This window comes from Protopterus annectens, chromosome 16.part0 (assembly GCF_019279795.1).
Source record: "Protopterus annectens isolate FY-2018-M chromosome 16.part0, PAN1.0, whole genome shotgun sequence".
Taxonomy (NCBI): Eukaryota; Metazoa; Chordata; order Ceratodontiformes; family Protopteridae; genus Protopterus; species Protopterus annectens.
In genome coordinates this window covers 825,989,638-826,009,382 of record NC_056750.1, presented here as the reverse complement: position 1 = coordinate 826,009,382, position 19,745 = coordinate 825,989,638, and the positions used below count along the sequence as shown (strand labels likewise).

Here is a 19,745-nt window from a genome sequence, read left to right as displayed (position 1 = left end):
CTTGTAAATAAGTTATTTGTAGTGCACACACTGTGACCTACATGAACAGAGGGCAGGACACAGTACAGAGGACAGCGACCCCTGTACATAAGTTATTTGTAAGCGCACGTACTGTGACCTCCTTGAACAAAAGGTATGACATAGTACAGAGGACATAGCAACCCCTGTACATACGTTATTTGTAGCGCACAGACTGTGACCTATTTGAACAGAGGGCAGGACATAGTACATGTGTACATACGTTATTTGTAGCGCACACAGTGTGACCTGTTTGAACAGAGGGCAGGACACATTACAGAGTATAAAGCTACCACTGTACCTAAGTTATTTCTAGTGTGCACAGTGTGTCCTACTTGAACATAGGGCAGGACGTAATACAGAGGACATAGCGACCGCTCTACTTTAGTTATTTCTAGTGTGCAAACTGTGACCTAATTGTACAGAAGGAAGGACATAGCACAGAGGACATAGTGACTCTTCTACATAAGTTATTTTACTGCACACACTGTGCCCTACTTGAACAGAGGGCAGGACATAGTACAGAGGACATAGCAACCCTTGTACATAAGTTATTTCTAGTGTGCAAACTGTGACCTACTTGAACAAAGGGTAGGACATAGTACAGAGGATATATTGACCCCTGTACATAAATTATTTCTAGTGCACTAACTGTGACCTAATTGAACAGAGGGTAGGACATTTTATTTTTATTTATTTTACATTTGTTGATCTGGCTAGTCTAGCTGGATACATGTCCATTTTCAGTAGAGGCCCAGGGAGAAAAGCTCCACAAACTGAATTGTAAAAACTGTAAAAAAAAATTAGTAAAAAACAATGCTAGTAAAAAAGCCAACAAAAATACATCAAGTGGAAAATTGATAAACAAAGGTCTTGTTAAAATGAGAGAGAAAACATATATAACACTGATATACACAAGACAGAATTTGTTAAGTAAATTACATAAGGGGACTAACATTGATTATTTTAGAAAAATGTTTTTTTTTTCACTGTAGAACAGCAGAAATAGTAGGAGTTATAATCAAAAGAACAGGTGTGAGACAGGAGGCAATAAAAGTGTCAGTCAGGGTTAATACAAGGGCAGAGCCATTGGGAATTAAGGAATGCTTTTACATGCTTCTTGAAAATGGGTGTGGAGGCAAGTGCTATAAGATGCTATGTCCTCTGTACTATGTCCTGCCCTCTGTTCAAGTAGGTCACAGTGTCAGCACTACAAATACCTCATCTACAGGGGTCGCTATCTCCTCTGTACTATGTCCTGCCCTCATAGTACAGAGGACATAGCGACAGCTGTACATAAGTTATTTCTAGTGCACAAACTGTGAGGTACTTAAACAGAGGGCAGGACATAGTACCAGGACATAGCAACCTCTGTATATATGTTAGTTGTAGCGCACACAATGTGACTTAATTGAACAGTGGGGAGAATAGTTCAGTGGACATAGAGACCCATGTACATAAGTTATTTGTAGTGTGCACACTGTGACCTACTTGAACAGAGGCAGGATATAGTACAGGGGACACAGCGTACCGTGCACAATACTTATTTCTAGTGTACACACTGTGCCCTACTTGAACTGAGGGCAGGACATAGTACAGGAGATAGCGACCCCTGTAGATAAGGTATTTGTAGTGCTGACACTGTGACCTACTTGAATGGAGGACAGGACATAGTACAGAGGACATAGCGACCACTGTAGTTAAGTTATTTCTAGTGCACTCACTGTGACCTACTTGGGGAGATGGCAGGATACAGTAGAGAGGACATAGTGACCCCTGTACATAAGTTATTTCTAGTGCACACACTTTCACCTATTTGAACAGGAGACAGAACAAAGTATAGAGAACATAGTGACCCCTGTATATAAGTTATTTGTAGTGCAGAATGGTGCTGTACTTGAACAGATGGTTGGACATAATACATAGAGACCCCTGTACCTGAGTTATTTCTAGTGCACAGACTATGACCTTCTTGAAGAGAGGGCAGGATATAGTACCAAGGACATTGCAACTGGTGTTCATAGGTTGTTTGTAGTGCACACATTTTGACATGTTTGAATAGAGGGCAGGACATATTACAGATGATATAGTTACCACTGTACATAGGTTATTTCTAGTGTGCACAGAGGGACCTACTTGAAAATAGGGCAGGACGTAGTACAGAGAACATAGCGACTGCTCTACTTAAGTTATTTCAAGTGTGCAAATTGTGACATACTTGAACAGAGGACAGGACATAATACAGAGGACATAGTGACCCTTCCACATAACTTTGTTCTAGTGGGCAAACTGTGACCTACTTGAAAATAGGGCAGGACATAGTACAGAGGACATTTACAACCCCTGTACATAAGTTATTTGTAGTGCACACACACTGTGACCTACTTGAACAGAGGGCAGGACATAGTACTGAGAACATAGCAACCCCTGTACATATGGACATAGTACAGAGAACATAGCAACCCCTGTACATATGGACATAGTACAGAGAACATAGCAACCCCTGTACATACTTTATTTTTAGCGGACACATGGTGACCTACTTCAGCGAAGGGCAGGACATAGTAAGGAGGACATAGTGACCCCTGTACATAAAGTAATTGTAGAGCACACACTGTGACCTATGTGAAGAGAGGGCAGGACAAAGTACAGAGAACATAGCAACACCTGTACATAGGTTATTTGTAGTGAACACACTGTCACATACTTGAACAGAGGGCAGGACATAGTACAGAGGACATAGCGAACCCTGTACATAAGTTATTTGCAGTGCACACACTGCGACCTAATTTAACAGAGGGAAGGACATAGTACAGATGACATGGTGACCCCTGTACATAACTTATTTGTAGTGCACATATTGTGATCGACTTGAACAGAGGATAGGACATAGTACAGAGGACATAGTGACCCCTGTACATAAGTTATTTGTAGCACATACTGTGACCTACTTGAACATAGGGTAACACATAGTATAGAGAACATAGTGATCCCTGTACGTTGGTTATTTGTAGTACAAACACAGTGACTTACTTCAACAGAGGGCAGGACATAATACAGAGGATATACCGACCCCTGTACATAAGTTATTTGTAGTGCATAGACAGTGACCTACTTGAAAAGAGGGCAGGACATAGTACCATGGACATAGCGAATGCAGTTCCTAGGTTATTTGTAGTGGACACACTGTGACCTGCTTGAACAGAGGGCAGGACATATTACAGATGACATACCTACCACTGTATATAAGTTATTTCTAGTGCACACACTGTGACCTACTTGGACATAGGGCAGGACATAGTACAGAGGACATTGCGACCCCTGTACTTAAGTTATTTCTAGTGCACTCACTGTAACCTACTTGGGGGGGTGGCAGGATATAGTAGAGAGGACATAGTGACCCCTGTACATAAGTTATTTGTAGTGCAGAATGGTGCCGTACTTGAACAGATGGCACGGCATAATACAGAGCACATAGAGACCCCTGTACATAAGTTATTTCTAGTGCACAGACTATGACCTTTTTGAAGAGAGGGCAGGATATAATAGCAACTGGTGTTCATAAGTTGTTTGTAGTGCACACACTGTGAAATGTTTGAACAGAGGGCAGGACATATTACAGAGGTTATAGCTACCACTGTACATACGTTATTTCTAGTGTGCACATTGGGACCTACTTGAACATAGCACAGGAGGCAGTACAGAGGACATTACGACCCACAGACATAAGTTATTTCTAGTGCACACACTGTGGCTCCCTTGAACAGAGGGCAGGACATAACACAGAGGAATTAGCAACCCCTGTACATAAGTTATTTGTAGTGCACCCACTGTAATCTACTTGAACAGAGGGCATGACATAGTACAGAGGACATAGCGACCCCTGCACATAAGTTATTTCTAGTGCACACACTGTGACCTACTTCAACAGAGGGCAGGGCATAATACAGAAGACATAGTGACCCTGTATATAAGTTATTTGTAGTGCACACACTGTGACCTACTTGAACAGAAGCAGGACATAGTACAGAGAACATAGCAACCCCTGTTCATACAGACATAGCACAGAGAACATAGCAACCCCTGTACATACGTTATTTTTAGCGGATACACGTTGACCTTCTTCAGCAGAGGGCAGGACATAGTAGGGAGGACATAGTGACCCCTGTCCATAAAGTAATTGTAGTGCACACACTGTGACCTACTTGAAGTGTGGGCAGGACAAAGTACAGAGAACATAGCAACTACTCTACATAAGTTATTTGTAATGCACACACTGTCACCTACCTGAACAGAGGGCAGGACATAGTACAGAGGACATAGCGACCGCTGTATGTAAGTTATTTGCAGTGCACACACTGTGACCTACTTGAACAGAGGGCAGGACATAGTACAGATGATATAGCTACCACTGTACATAAGTTATTTCTAGTGTGCACACTGTGCAATAATTGAACATAGGGCAGGATGTAGTACAGAGGACATAGCAGCCACTGTACTTAAGTTATTTCTAGTGCACTCACTGTTACCTACTTGGGCAGATGGCAAAATATAGTGCAGAGGACATAGCTACCCCTGTACATAAGTTATTTCTAGTGTGCACACTGTGGCCTACTTTAACAGAGGGCAGGACATAGTACAGTGGACATAGCGGCCCCTGTACATAAGTTATTTCTGGTACAGACACTGTGACCTACTTGAACAGAGGGCAGGACATAGTTCAGAGGACATAGCTACCCCTGTACATAAGTTATTTCTAGTGTGCACACTGTGGCCTACTTTAACAGAGGGCAGGACATAGTACAGTGGACATAGCGGCCCCTGTACATAAGTTATTTCTAGTGTGCACACTGTGGCCTACTTGAACAGAGGGCAGGACATAGTACAGTGGACATAGCTGTCCCTGTACATAAGTTATTTCTAACGCATACACTGAGGCCTAACTTAAGTAACTTTGGAATGCTTATAATTTGTCATCTACTACTAAAGAGCACTGACCATGCAGTAACCTGTCTGGATTTCTAGTGAATATATACTTGTTTGCAAAATGCTAATAAAGGTGATAGTTAGCCCATGCAATCATTGGTCATATTAACGGCCAGTTAAAATGTTGTTAAAAGTTTCATCTCAGTCTGCACAGAAAATTAACATTTTTTTATATTTTTTGTCATTACCTACACTAAGTAACACTAAGTGACATTTTATATTTACTTACACACTAAATAAAAATCTATCATAATAATGTCAGCTTTGTCACAAAATGTTATACTGCATGGTAAGGAAAGCCACATAATTTCATTTTGTTGTTTTCATCATTCTGAGGTATGAGTTTGCTTAGCAGTTAAAACTTCAGTTAAAATAAAACTTTTCACTGCTAAAAAGAATGCCACAGTAGGTAGGAGTGGATGTGAAAATGTATTCTTCTTCCACCTTGGTGATACAGTGAAAAGAGATGAAAATGTCCCCATTCACATTAATGAGACAGTGAAGATTAACGTTCATTGTAAGAAAAAAACAGTGACATCATACAATCGCCGCTCCTCCCCCCAAAAGGGAAAGTGCTCTCCTGGACAGCCTTCCAGTGGCTCGTACTGCAACGGCTTGTATTATAACATTGGCAGGACACTACTTTACTTTACAAGTGAATATGGGTGGCTCTTTCATGGTGAACATGCTCCTAAACTTTTACACTTATAAGCTACTTTGTACTTTACAAATACTGACAAAATAGCTGAATATAGAATCCTAGCGCTCACTACGCCAGGGGCAACAGCTGCATATGACCCTCTCATAGTCCCCCCCAGTCCTTCAGGCTAACAGACTTCCCTCCAGTGACTCCCTTCAATACTTCTTGTAGTTTGGCGACCCTGTTCCTCAGAAGCGTATTTGGACCCAGGGCTTATAATTCCCCTAATGAAAGGATACTTTTGACCCTCTATCTTACTACCAGGCTTTCCCTTGGACTTTCACAGACTAGTGCACACAATTCTTATTTGACTTTCAAAAGCTAGTGCACGTACTTTCTTTAATTCATCTTTATTGTAAAGCCATCCTATACAATTTTTCCCTATTCCTGACTTACCTGCTTAGTGTCTACACTGATACTGATAGTTTTTATTCTGCACGCTCATTTCTGCTATTGTTTTGCTAGCTCCAGGTGCTGTCCCCAGGTACTGCCCACTCTGTTCACCCTCACTGTGCTTGGGCTCACTCCGCTGCACTATCCTACTTCCATTCCCACCCATCCCAGGATTGATTTCCTTTATTCCTAGAAAGGCTCCTCCCCTTCTCCCTATCCTCCAATCAGCACATCACCTACAATTTTTATCACTTCATCCATTATCTCATCAAGTCTCCTTTTTGACTCTTCTAGATAAGATTTTCTTTACTTTATCTACAATATGACTATCACCCCTGACCTTAACTACACTCTACCTTCTTTACTATGCCTCTAATAAAACCTATCATCTCTCTCTCCCTATCCTTCTATCCCAGTTACTCCTAGCCCTTTATATCACATCCTTCCAGTCATACCTTCTCACAAACAACCCTCCCCCTACCTTGCCAGTAATTGAGGACTTGCATAATGACAAACCCACTGTTCACATCTCCCTATGCCTTTTCTTCACCTCCCCATCTCTACTGTTCTCTCTTAGATATTTTCAAACCCACAGCTCTGCTACTACACTATATGTATATATATATATATATATATATATATATATATATATATATATATATATATATATGTATGAGTCTACTTCACTTTACCAAAATCCCATTTCACTGAAACCCATTTCACTGAGACCAAATCACCTAAAGTTCATTTCACTGAAAGCATCATTTCACTGAAAGCTTGCAAAGCTACATTTCACAAGACTACATAGCAAACCGAAGACAAACAAACTCACAAAATTAAAGCCTACCTCCTTCCACAACTTAAAAACTACTTATTTATCCTGTTAACAGAAACCAGACAACATGAAACTAAACTTATTGGGGGGATACAGCCCCCACACCCCCTCTAACTAGATATACTAACTCCAGGTTGTACAACAGTGGGGATGAGGGCATATCCCCTTTACTTGCCTCACAGTACTCTACACACTGCCACATCAAGACTACAGCTTACAATTCAGTCAAATCAACTTTAGGTGATTTAGTCTCAGTGAAATGGGATTTTGGTGAAGTGAAGTAGACAAGATGTCTTACCCTACTTTCCCCTTACCCCAGAGTGACTTCCATCATAATCCAGGCCCAACCCTCACCACATTATCTATCCCCCAATCCACATTCTGATACCTCCCCTAACTCCACACCTAACTCCTATCTGCCACTGAAGACAAGTAACTCTGACCTTTTTATCATTAATGTCAACCTCAGAAGCTTAATAAACAAAGTTCATTAATTTCCTGCTGCTGTTTCCCTTTACTCCCCTGATATAGCTGTTATTACTGAAACATGGCTTAAGCCTCATATTAAATTTTAAGAATTTCTTCCCAGTGGTTATGCTCTTATTCCAACAGATCGCTTGTTTAATCTCATCAAAACAGCTTTTTCTTACCTTTAAATGAGTTCCGTGTCATGAGGCCATTTCCAGGCTCTCATCTCGACATTCGTAAAGTAGGCCAAGATTTCTGGGTGTTCTAAAGGTCCCTCGTGGCCTCTGTTTGCAGCAGGTTGTCTGGTCCCACTGGAATCACTTTCCTTCTTCAAATGCTCAGGTTTCACGAGAAACAATGTGCGCCACCACTAAATCGAGACCTCCACTTTTCTGCAATGAACCGAGAAGCAGGAACAACCGAGTCCTGGTAAAAAAAAAAAGAAAAGAAATTCAACTAAATACACGTGGAGATAAAGAAGGCTACAGACAGCTACAAATACCTCACAAGAGACTTTACCGAAGATCGGAAAGGTTAGAATGAATATTTACACATTAAAGAAAGTTTGGAGAAGTTTGCAAGACGATTAGTGACAAGTTAATACCGTATTTTGTATTAAATAAAGAAATGGTCCGTTTTTTGAAAATAATGGTGAACATTGAAGATGCAATAGTGTATATAACATAATTTGTGTTTGATTGTCATGTTAACAAATTCATGGTTTGTGGTAGTATCTGCAATTTTCTTTTCTTTTTTTTTTAAGGCTATATTACCTGTGGCTTTTATTTGATAAATATGTCAGGCAACTGTTATTTTAAAATGTTCAGTAAGATTGCTGTTAAGCTATGTATTAGCTAATAGGTCAGAATTTAGAAAAAAAAAACATTTAGATTCTATTTGAATAACAGTTTAAAGTTTTGACAATACTATGGATCTCTGTTACAAAGCATGACTGAAATGTTTCACTATCAAAAATTGTTCAACACAGATTCATAAGGAGATAGCCTACTACTCTTTTATAATCAGTCTTTAAATGTTTGTTTTTATAAAGCACAAAATGGTTGGTTTTCAAACTTATGGCAAGAAGTAAATCTGACTCCCTGCAGAGGATGAAGAGACTTGTTGTTACAACTTCGTATGGTCTGTTCTGTTCTCTACCTATGGTCTATGGTTAATAGTGCAGCGTTTATCTGAGAAAGGGAGCCCAAATGACATAATATAGTGGTAGAAATCTTTACATATCAAGTCTAGAATTTCATCTTACATTTGGGACAACAAGGTGCAATAAGGTATATTTACAACCTATGCACTATATTTGAAGCATTTTGCTGTTCTGCTTAGTTTCTTTAGTTGGAAAGTCTTTAGACATGAGACCCAAGACAGTGGTTTTCAAAACAGAGCACGAGACACATATTATGGTCTAAATAGTTTGAAAAAATGCATAGGTAAGACTCTGTATATAGGGATAATTTGTGAAAAATTTAAAATAAATGTAACGCTATGCTAACTACGGTTACTGTATGTCACAGAGAATTATACAGATGATGCATGTGTGCGCATGCCTGCGTGCACACACACACACAAAACAGACAAAGGGAATAAATAGCTGTAATATTCATAAATACCATGTACCCTGTGAAATTGTTACTAGGTTTTAACACACCACTGCCGATCATTTTAAGCATTACGGTTTCCCAATTTAATGTATTAGAATTACTGTAGAACCTATACTTGGGGAATACTTGTATGCTTTAGTTAACAGAGTTAAGCACACGTATACAACTTACATTCATGATCTTAATCCCCAAAGTCCTTCTGGGTTTGGTCCCTTTCAATGGTGTATAATCAAAGTAATGCACTTCTGTCTCTATTATTAACACACTGGACTAAAAATTGTATACAGCGATCTATCTTGTGGGTTATTTTGGGAAACTGTGCGTGTGTAGTTGTCTGTATGTGTGTGTGTGTGTGTGTGTGTGTGTGTGTGTTTGTGTGTATGTGTGTGTGTGTGTGTGTGTGTGTGTACACGTGTGTGTGTGTGTGTGTGTACACGTGTGTGTGTGTGTACACGTGTGTGTGTTGTCTGTATGTGTGTGTGTGTGTTTGTGTGTGTGTGTGTGCGTGTGTGTGTGTGACAGTATGTGTGTGTGTGTGTGTGTGTGTGTGTGTGTGTGTGTGTGTGTGTGTGTGTGTGTGTGTGTGTGTGTGTGTGTGTGTAGTTGTCTGTATATGTGTGTGTGTGTGTGTGTGTGTGCGTAGTTGTCTGTATATGTGTGTGTGTGTAGTTGTCTGTATATGTGTGTGTGTGTGTGTGTGTGTGTGTGTGTGTGTGTGTGTATATGTATGTGTGTGTGTGTGTCTGTGTGTAGTTGTCTGTATATGTGTGTGTGTGTGTGTGTGTGTGTGTGTGTGTGTGTGTGTAGTTGTCTGTATATGTGTGTGTGTGTGTGTGTGTGTGTGTGTGTGTGTGTGTGTGTGTGCGTGTGTGTGTGTGTGCATGTGTGCGTGTGTGCATGTGTGTGTGTGTGTGTGTGTGTGTGTGTGTGTGTGTGTGTGTGTGTGTGTGTGTGTGTGTGTGTGTGACAGTATGGGTGTGGTATTACAAATTTACTTTTATCATTGTTACTTGAGTACAGATCAGGACTGTATCAGTAACAGATAACATGATTTTCTAGCCCTTTATGCTGAATAGTTAACAACATCTCTTCATCTTGTTAATTGTTATAGGGAATCAGAAAAACTTTACATGCATTCTCAGAGAGTTGGGTTGAGTTATATGAGTTATATTTGGTTGCGAAAACAAAATGACAGGGGTAAGGGACACTATGTGACGTTCGTACCTATAGTGTAACGAGCAGGTTATTCCTGTCTTTAATCAATACTCTTTTGCAGTATTACTGATGCATTACACTCATCTGTAGTCGCTTGACTTAGAGTTTATAAATAGACAAATGTTTTATTTCTTGTCATCACCCTATACCTGTTATATGGTAAACTATTATTGTTTCAGGATTATTATTTTAACAAATCACTTCATATACATGTCGGATTTTGACTATCTGTGTTCATATATATGTCTCTGGTTTTTGCATATATGGATATTCTGGCCTTTGGAGCAATATAAAGTTTAGTAGACACTTTTAAACGGCCTAATCTACATTCTATATAATAATATTTCTATTTCATTTAGGCAGAAAGAGGAATAGCACCTTCTTCTTCATCTTCTTCTTTCAGCTTTTCCCGGTTAGGGGTCGCCACAGTGGATCATCTGTCCGCTCATGATTGGCATTGGAGTTTTACAGTGTCAAGTTGCCAGCCCGGCACCCAAACTTCCACAGAAGGCGCACACATGCACACACACCTAGGGCCAATTTAGAGTGTCCAATCCACCTACTGCATGTCTTTGGTATGTGGGAGGAAACTGGAGCACTCATAGGAAACCCACACGACCACAGGGAGGACATGCAGACTCTGCACAGAAGGCACCACAGATGAGAATCGAACTGGAGAACCTTTTGCTGTGAGGCTGCAACGCTAACTGCTGCACCACTATGGCAGCCCAGAAAGAGGAATAGCACCATTGGTTGTTTATCTTTCCATAGTTTATTATTCAAAGTAGTCAAATTTGGTCATATAATATCTGGTTGGGTCCAACTACAAGACCTTGCTGGGCAACAGGCATCTTCGTACACTTTAGGAAGTAAGAGTCTAAAACCCCACTTGATAAGGATAAGTGAAAGGGAGCCTCAAATATGTCTTACCAGTAAGAGGCGCTATTAATTCCCTAATTTAGAGGTTAATTCCTTATAAAGGCATCTTTGAGTCATACAGGATAGATAATATAGGGTGACTTTGCTGTATGGTCATATGAGGATAAGTATGAACAAGATGTATTATATTGTTAAGTTAAAACCCTATCTGTTAGTATCAAACAATATTTGCTGATGTTTACTAAATGTTAAAAAGTTCTGTTTTTTTTTGTATACTGTTACATTAGAGCAGGAAGCACGTGAGTGTGTAGTAAGTTGGATTTTGGAATGTTAGGAAATGTTTGTAAAGTAGTTAAATATGTAAATAGTGTCTTCTTCCTTTCTCTTTCAGATATTTGTAGAATGTGGTTAAGCACGGGTAGTGATCTAAGAGAGGCGACTGTCACTTTTCTCTACTTTTCTTCTATTCATTTTTCATTTAAGGGAAACAATTCTTTTTACCTTAATTCTATTTGCCTAGTTATTCTTAAGTTACAACACATATGCCTGTTAACTCTCTTCACTTTAAATAGTAAAAATACCAAACCCTTTTCTTACTAGTTACTTGGATAAATGCTGTTGATAGACTCATGGAATATAAAGGGGTTGCAAAATAATAAAAAAAGGAATTTAGTTTTACATCTAATCCAGAAATCTTCATTTGATATTACTCTTATCCAGGAAATGCACATGACTACAGCTCAATGGTCAAACGATGCTAAAAAGAAATGGATAAAACAAATTGTAATGGCTGGGGATAGCACGATATCTAGGGGGGTAGCAATAATAGTTAAAAAATCTTTCAAAGGATCAATTATAACTTCTGGTTGGGACCCAAATGGGAGATGGTGCTATCTAACCTGTTCTATACTGTCCTGTAAAAAAGAAATACTTATAGTAAATGTCCACGGTCCCTGTTCCTTTATGAAATCATCTCACTCGTTGAAAAATTTAACAATCATCTACTGATCCTGGGGGGATTGGAATACTACAATTAGACCTGATTTAGACAAAACCTGTAAAACCAATAAACAACCTTTAAGTACTACTAATACTACAAGAGATATGTTGGAAGTCTATAACTTGTTTGATCCTTTTGAACTTTTTAGGAATGTCCCTAACATTAGTAACTACACATTCTTCTCTGCCTTCCACAAATCCTGGCCCAGGATAGACTTCTTCTTAATATCAACATTTTTTGCCTCCTATGATATAATATATAGTAGTGACCCCAGAACTATTTCTGATCATGCAAAAATTAATCTTCATTTAAATACTTGTAAACATAACCATTTGAACTCCATCCCTATAAATTGGTCCCTTAATCCAAATCTCTTGAACAACATGATTATCCATACAGAAATGCAAGAATTCCTGTCCCAGACATTTACCTCTTTTGATATGTCTGATATGCCCATAGATCTTCAATGGGTGGCTGCCAAATTTACTTTAAGGGGTACCCTTATTCAAAAAGCTTCCCTAATTAAAAAACAATCTACTTCCCATACTTTGGTGCTAGAAACAGAACTAAACAATCTAGAATTAGAACTTCAAACTAAGTTCTCTCCCGACATTGAGGAATGAATATCCAACATTCAAAAGCAACTTCACGAACTACACCTCAATCAATACTCACTTATGGAATCTAGACTTATCCATAAGTATGTTGAATGGGCGCAAATGCCTTCAAAAATTCTCGCTAGGATTATAAATATCAGACCCCTGCCTACTAAAATTAATCACATAATCTACAAGTATATGAGAAAATTTATGGCCCCCAAATACTTGAATCACCAGGTCTTCAAGACTCTTTCTAAATGAGTTACACTTTCCTAAAATAAGTAAAAATCACTCTAATTTACTTAAGGCGCCTATAACCAGAGATGAAATTTTGATGGCCATAAGCAAACTGAAGCTAGAGAAAGCCCCAGGTCCAGATGGTTATGTGTCAGAGTTTTACAAGTCCTTCAAGCAAATTCTTGCTTCCATTCTGCTTAAAATTTATAATTACATTATTCAATTTGGCATCTCGGATTTATATCTTAATAATTCTAAGACCATGCTCATACCTAAATCTAATGACAACATTACTAGCACAAATGACTACCGTCCAATTGCCTTAATTAATATCGACATAAAGATTTTATCTTCTGTCTTAGCAAATAGACTAAAAAGCATATTACCACATATTATTTCACATGAACAATAGGCATGTTTGGGACAACACTCTAACCATTGAAGCCATAACATATATAACAAATCTCGACAAATCCCCCAAATATGCTCTTTCTGTTGATGCCCAAAAAGCTTTTGACCGGGTAAACTTAAAGTTCCTCTTTAAAACCCTGAAACTTCTCCATCCCTGACAAATTTATTAAAATGGTTAAAACCCTCTATACTAAGGCTTCCACTTCCCTAAATATAAACAAAAAAAAACTCCATGCCAATCCAGATTATAAATGGAACAAGACAGGGTTGTCCGCTCTCACCCAACCTTTTTAATATTTATCTTGAAGTTCTATTGTTAAACTTAAGTCAGAAAACATTTCACCATTCAATTTACCTGTATAAAATACAATTGAAATACACTGCCTTTGTAGACGATTTAAACATCTATTTAGAGCTTCCCTCAACGGAACTTGAAAAAATTTTAAACTCTATAGACCAATTTTTGCAAATCTCAAATTATGCCATTAACCCAAACAAATCAATAATCTTTCCGCTAAACCCCCTCGGACATAAAGAATTTTTCATTCCAGAAATATCAATCAAAGTTAACTATTCCTTAAAATATTTGGGTATAACCTTCACTCACCCCCAACAAGAGCTAATAAAGTGTAATTTGTACAAAACTTGGACTAAAATCAATGAAGATCTCACAACATGGAAGAGTTTAAATCTTTATTTTCTCTCAAAAGTAGCTATTATAAAAATGAATATCCTCCCCAAACTTCTTTTCCACTTTTTCGCTCTTAATCAAAACACACCGAACACTTTTTTTTTCAAAAATAAAAGTTACACTAGGAAAGTTTATTTGGCACCCTAAAATGTTAGAATCAGCTACAATAATCTTACACTTTCCAAAGATAGAGGAGGATTGGCTCTTTTGGACTTTCTGTCATATTACCAAATAATTAATGCCAGTCGTATTATACACATTGCTAACTTCCAACAATCAAACAAGGACTGGAATCCCTTATGGACAAAATTGTACAATGCCCATATAAAAGCTTCTAATATCAATCCTAGAGCAATTCTCTTTCTGAACAATAAAACTCTTAAAGAGCATAAAATTCACCCTATATTAATAAAAAATATAAATAGGTTCCAATCAGTGATAACTTCCCTTGGCTTACGATACTCCCTAACAATGGCCCAGCCAATTCATCTTAATCCAAATCTTAAATTGGGTAACAGCATGTTAAATCTTGATACTTACCCTCTCACTAAGAACTGTACAGTTTGGGACTTCTACTCACTTAAAGACTTATCATTTAATGAAATCATGTCCTCTTTGGCAGTGAACAAGACATACTATATAATAATCAAACAAATGTTTTACCCATTTTCTTTGATCACTGACACAAGGTCAGTTACCCCCACAGAGTACCATCTTTATCAGTCTCTAATAACCCAACTTCTATCAAGGTCTGAAATGCTTTCCAAAGTCTATAGTCTAGTATTAAAAATAAAATACCATGACAAGTTACTATTTTCTAAATATTGGGATGGAAAAAATAAGGAAATTACACTTAGCCAAAAACTCGATCTGATTGATGCTACAATAAAGCTAACCCCTTTCAAAAAACTAATTTATACCCAGTTCATGATAAACAATAACGCATATCACACTCCATCATTCCTAAATAAAATTAACCCAAACAGCTCGCCTTTTTGTCCAACTTGCTCTAATTCTGTTGCAGACATACTCCACATTTTTTGTCCTGTAAAAACGTGTATAAACTCTGGTGCTCCTTAAGAGCACGACTGGAGAAAATGGGTTACATGAAGTCAACCCTTTCCTGGGAAATGGCGCTATTAAATATCTATCCAGGTTAATTTAAATCAGAAACTAAACATATCATAGTGACACTAAGTGCGTTACTCAAAACTTACATTACCCTTAACTGGCTAGACAGTGCCAAAATGTCCTGGAAGGATTTTCAATTGATGGCTGTTAAACATGTTTTGGCAAGTAAACTAAAAACTACAAGCAAAAAGAAGCTAAGTTACTTTCAGAAATATTGGAATAACCTTCTGGATGTTCTAAATCATTATCCTACTTAGGTTGTTCTCCATTTCTCCTCCTGCTATCTGTAAATACCTCTTCCCCTCATTAACTTTCTCCAGCAGAACCTTTGTAGAATTATAATTATTGCGACCCTTTATGTTATCTTTTTCTTATATTTGTGCAGGCATTACATTCTAGTTTCTTTATACTAATTCCCTCCCACTTAGTGACAGTCGCTTATATATATTGTATATAGCTAAATCAAATAGGATTTAGGAATACTGATATATCTTCACACTCCTGTACAAACAAATACCTCTCAGCAAAGCCTTTCTACACTTTCTTTTTGTGTTTGTAATCAGCTAGTATCCTATTCACTTGATTAAAGAAGCTAAATATTTCTTTTTGTTACATCAGTACTGAATGTATTTGTTCTTAAGTAGGATTGTATGAAGATTTTTTCATTTATCTGTTTTGAACCTATTTGTATTGTGTGAATTATGATTTTGTTTTTTTTGTGTTTAAAAAAAATGCTAATAAAAATTAGATTGCAAAACAAAAAATAATTTCTTCCCAGTGGTTACAGCATCCTTAGAACTGATAGAATATCTAGACATGGTGGTGGGATTGCCATTTTGTTTAAAGACCATCTTAAATTGGCACAACTTAAGTCTACTCCACCTGATATCCCTAAGTCAGAAGTTTCAGTAGCTCGCCTAGACATGAATAATCAGTAGCATGCCTAGACATGAATACTTGGAATGAAGCTAATTTTCAGCGGAGGCCCAGGGAGAAACACTCCAGAAGCATGTCTTTGAAATGTGGGAGAAAACAGGAGCACCCAGAGGAAACCCACATGAATGCAAAGGAGGACATGCAGACTCCACAAAGAAAGCACCCCAGCCAAGAATTGAACCAGAGAACCTCTTGCTGTGATGCAACAATGCTACCGCTGCACCACTGTGCCATCCAAATGATTGCATAGCCACTCAATTTAATTCCCATTTTATTAACTCAATAACTCTCTACTAAACAGAACCCATAATACGCCTCTGTCCATACCTCAAACCTCCAGCAACAATTCTATCTTCCTCTATCTCAAACCTATCCAAACAAGTTATGTTAAAAATCTCCTTTCCAAACCAAAACCTTGCACACTAGCTGCAGACCAGCTACCTGGTGACTTTCTGCAACTAGCTGCTACTTCCATTGCTTACCCTATTCTCATTAACCGTTCTATCTCTGAACAGTACATACCACTCTTCTGGAAAATACCTCAAGTCATACCTTACATAAATGTGGTCCCTCTACTGATGTATCCAACTAAAATCCCATAGCCATTTTGTCCCTACTTACCAAAATCTTAGAAAAATATATACACAAACAGATCTTAGACCACTTTATGTCAAATAATCTATTATCTATTACACAGCATGGCTTTCGACCTTGGCATAGCACCAGTACAGCTCTAATTAGATTTACTAATACCATAAATCAACTCAAAAACAAAAAAACAACTAGTCTATGCTACCTTTCTAGATATGTCAAAAGCATTTCACACTGTATCTCATCAAATACTTCTCAATAAACTGGCTTTCTACCACTGCAGCTCTGAAGCCCTAAGCTGGTTTCATAGCTACGTGTCAGATAGGAAACAAGCCATAAACTCTCCCCCAAGCTCCCTATATGTGTAGGAGTCCCACAAGGATCTATCCTTGGCCCACTTTTATTCACAATTTTTACCAGTGACCTAAACTCCTCAGCAAATCCAGCCAGCCTCAATCATACAATATGCTGACAATGCTTCCCTAATCTGCACTGCCTCCTCTATCAAGGAACTCCAAGGAAAAAAACTCAGGCAACCCTCCACAATATTGAAAGCTACTTAAAAGCCCATCAACTTATACTTAACCCCCCAAAAAGCAAGCTTATGGTCTTCTATAATACCTCAACAACAAACAAACAACCACCTGTCTCTATTTCCTCCTCCAATGGCACAAAAATAGAATCCATTGAACATACAAAACTTCTTGGTGTCACAAATGATAGTGGACTTAAGTTTGACAAACACCTTGCACTAACAATTCGAAAGGTTTATGTCAAACTGGGTTCTCTCTATAGGTCTATATCATATTTTACTGACCATGCCAGACTCACAACAGCCAGAACCCATCTCTTATCTTCCCTGCTTTACTGTTTACAAATATTTACCAATATTTGCAAATCTGAATTGAATATCCTTGAATCTTGCTATAACAAATTAGCCAAATTTACCACTAATCAGTCTCAAAGATCTCATCATTGCAATGCCCTTCTCCAGCTGAACTGGTTAGAGCTCCCTCCCCTGCTTACTCTGATTTAGCTACTAACTGCCCATACAGTCTTATACAAACATGACAACTGCCCAGCTCTATCTGACCTTGTCCAACCCTACACTCACCTACAATTTCTTAGATCTGCTGATAAAGTATTGTTGAAGGTTAACAAAACCCAAAACTCTCACAGCGTCTCCTTATACTCACATTTCATTGCTAAACACTGGAATTCTCTACCTTAGCATATTCTGTCCATCCATGATACAAATTCATTTAAACAGTCCCTAAAGGAATATTTCACCAAACATAGGCTTTGCTCATGTTCTCCACCAGCCTAACTAATTTAACCCCTTACTGTCTAACTTCCTTCTCGCCACCACCTATTGTCAATATTTCTTGGCAATTGAACCTTCCTAGCTTCAGTTTGTGATATTTTTATCCTGGAAAAAAAAAGAAAGAAAAAAAAAACAAAACAAATATATATTTTGTTTTTCTGTATGAATAGTAAAAGCTTATTGTACTACCATTGTTATATGCTTTTGGATACAATGTCAAGGCACTTGCATTTGAACTCCTGTTGTAATTGTCATATGTAAAAATGTATAATTATGTAATCTTACTTGGAGCTTTTCTCCCCGGGTCTCCGCTGAAAACGGGCTTCTGGCCCAGTCGGACACTACCCGGTTATTAAATGTAAATAAATAAATAAAAAATAAATGTATGCCTGAGAGAGATTCCTTTACTAAGAATTGCTAATTCTGAAAGGATTGTAACTTCAGTGTAGAAGTGGCACAAAAGCCATTACTGATGGTAGATGTCTCTGCTGGAGAGGCATAGTTTGAATTTCCTACATGATTTTGGGCTGAGTTGAGAAAGCACAGTTAAAAAGCTGGGGTTACTGCTGTCCCTATATGTCACTATTTTTGAAGACTGAAGTGTGTAGGTATTGTGAACAGGGGAATTCTTCTGTTAGTGATAATGTTTATGTTTTGCTATTTGTGTGCTGGACAAGTTTTTGAGAATTTCTTTTAAAAGACCTAATCTTTGTAGAAGACAATGGCTACCAAGGATTAAGTTAAGCAGATGTATTCTTGACAACTACTGGATATTACAGCTTTAAATCTGTGACAGACTGACAAACTGAATTGTATCACTGACTTCAGCTCCTCTACTGTGTGTACATATTGAGAAAGAAATGGGTATGATTATGTACCGAGTGTACTTTTGCAGTAATGTTTTGATTACGGAATGTAATGTTTTATAGTACTTATGTATTTAAGAGTTTCTTTTAACTGTTGTATGGGGAGACAGCTATCGACATGAGGATAGGATTTGTCAACTTTATGGATTATTTTGATTTCAGTTTTTTATTGAATGTTACAGTGTATCACTTTGTTTTCTAGCAGGTGTGAATTACCTGAGTATTTTTTTAATTATATGTATGTGTTTACATGTGTGTGCATAGAAAAAATATTTCTGCAAATGTTTATATGTATTTCTGTGCCTGTCTGTCTATATTTTCAGATCAGTCCTGTCTTGTTTGAAGGTAACAGACAGGAATGTGACCAATCAGCAGTGGTTCCTGACTGGGTTCTTAGCATATACACTGGACATAGCAATATAAAAACAATAATATGCAACTGATCACGGGGGGCTATAACATGCCTAGTGATAAACACCTTTAAAAAGATACACTTAGAAGTACTTGTCAACCTGGGGACACTTGGGTGCTTAATGACATAATGTAAAATTGATAGTATATACCAGTGTCAGCGTAGTTACATACAGATGTCACTTCAGGTCTCTTCAGACCAAGCTCTCATCAGAAACTATCAGCCTAAGCAGTGAAAGGCAAAACTGGTGCTTGCTTTCTTGTGTTTATGTAATATATATGTAGAACTTCACAGATATGATACTCATTCATTAGAGTAGATATATCTGTAGTCTGAATATGTCTGGTGATGATGCAAGGAATTAAAATTTTGGTCCCCATGTTCCTTATTGTCATACCATCTTGCATTCATTTCCTAATGCTGATGTTTTCTTTTTC

General features: G+C 38.0%; 1 protein-coding gene across 2 annotated transcripts in view; it reads right to left on the bottom strand.

The window, feature by feature from the left end:
• LOC122791010 (beta-1,4-galactosyltransferase galt-1-like) overlaps positions 1 to 19,745 on the bottom strand; it is a 587,919-nt gene that overhangs the window by 114,931 nt on the left and 453,243 nt on the right. Inside the window, exon 2 of one of the 2 annotated variants that reach the window (XM_044058760.1) lies at positions 7,583 to 7,826. The exons of the other annotated variant lie outside the window; for it this stretch is intronic. The gene's annotated coding sequence lies outside the window, so the exon portion shown is untranslated. The remainder of the gene's footprint in view (positions 1 to 7,582; positions 7,827 to 19,745) is intronic. 2 annotated transcript variants of the gene reach the window in all.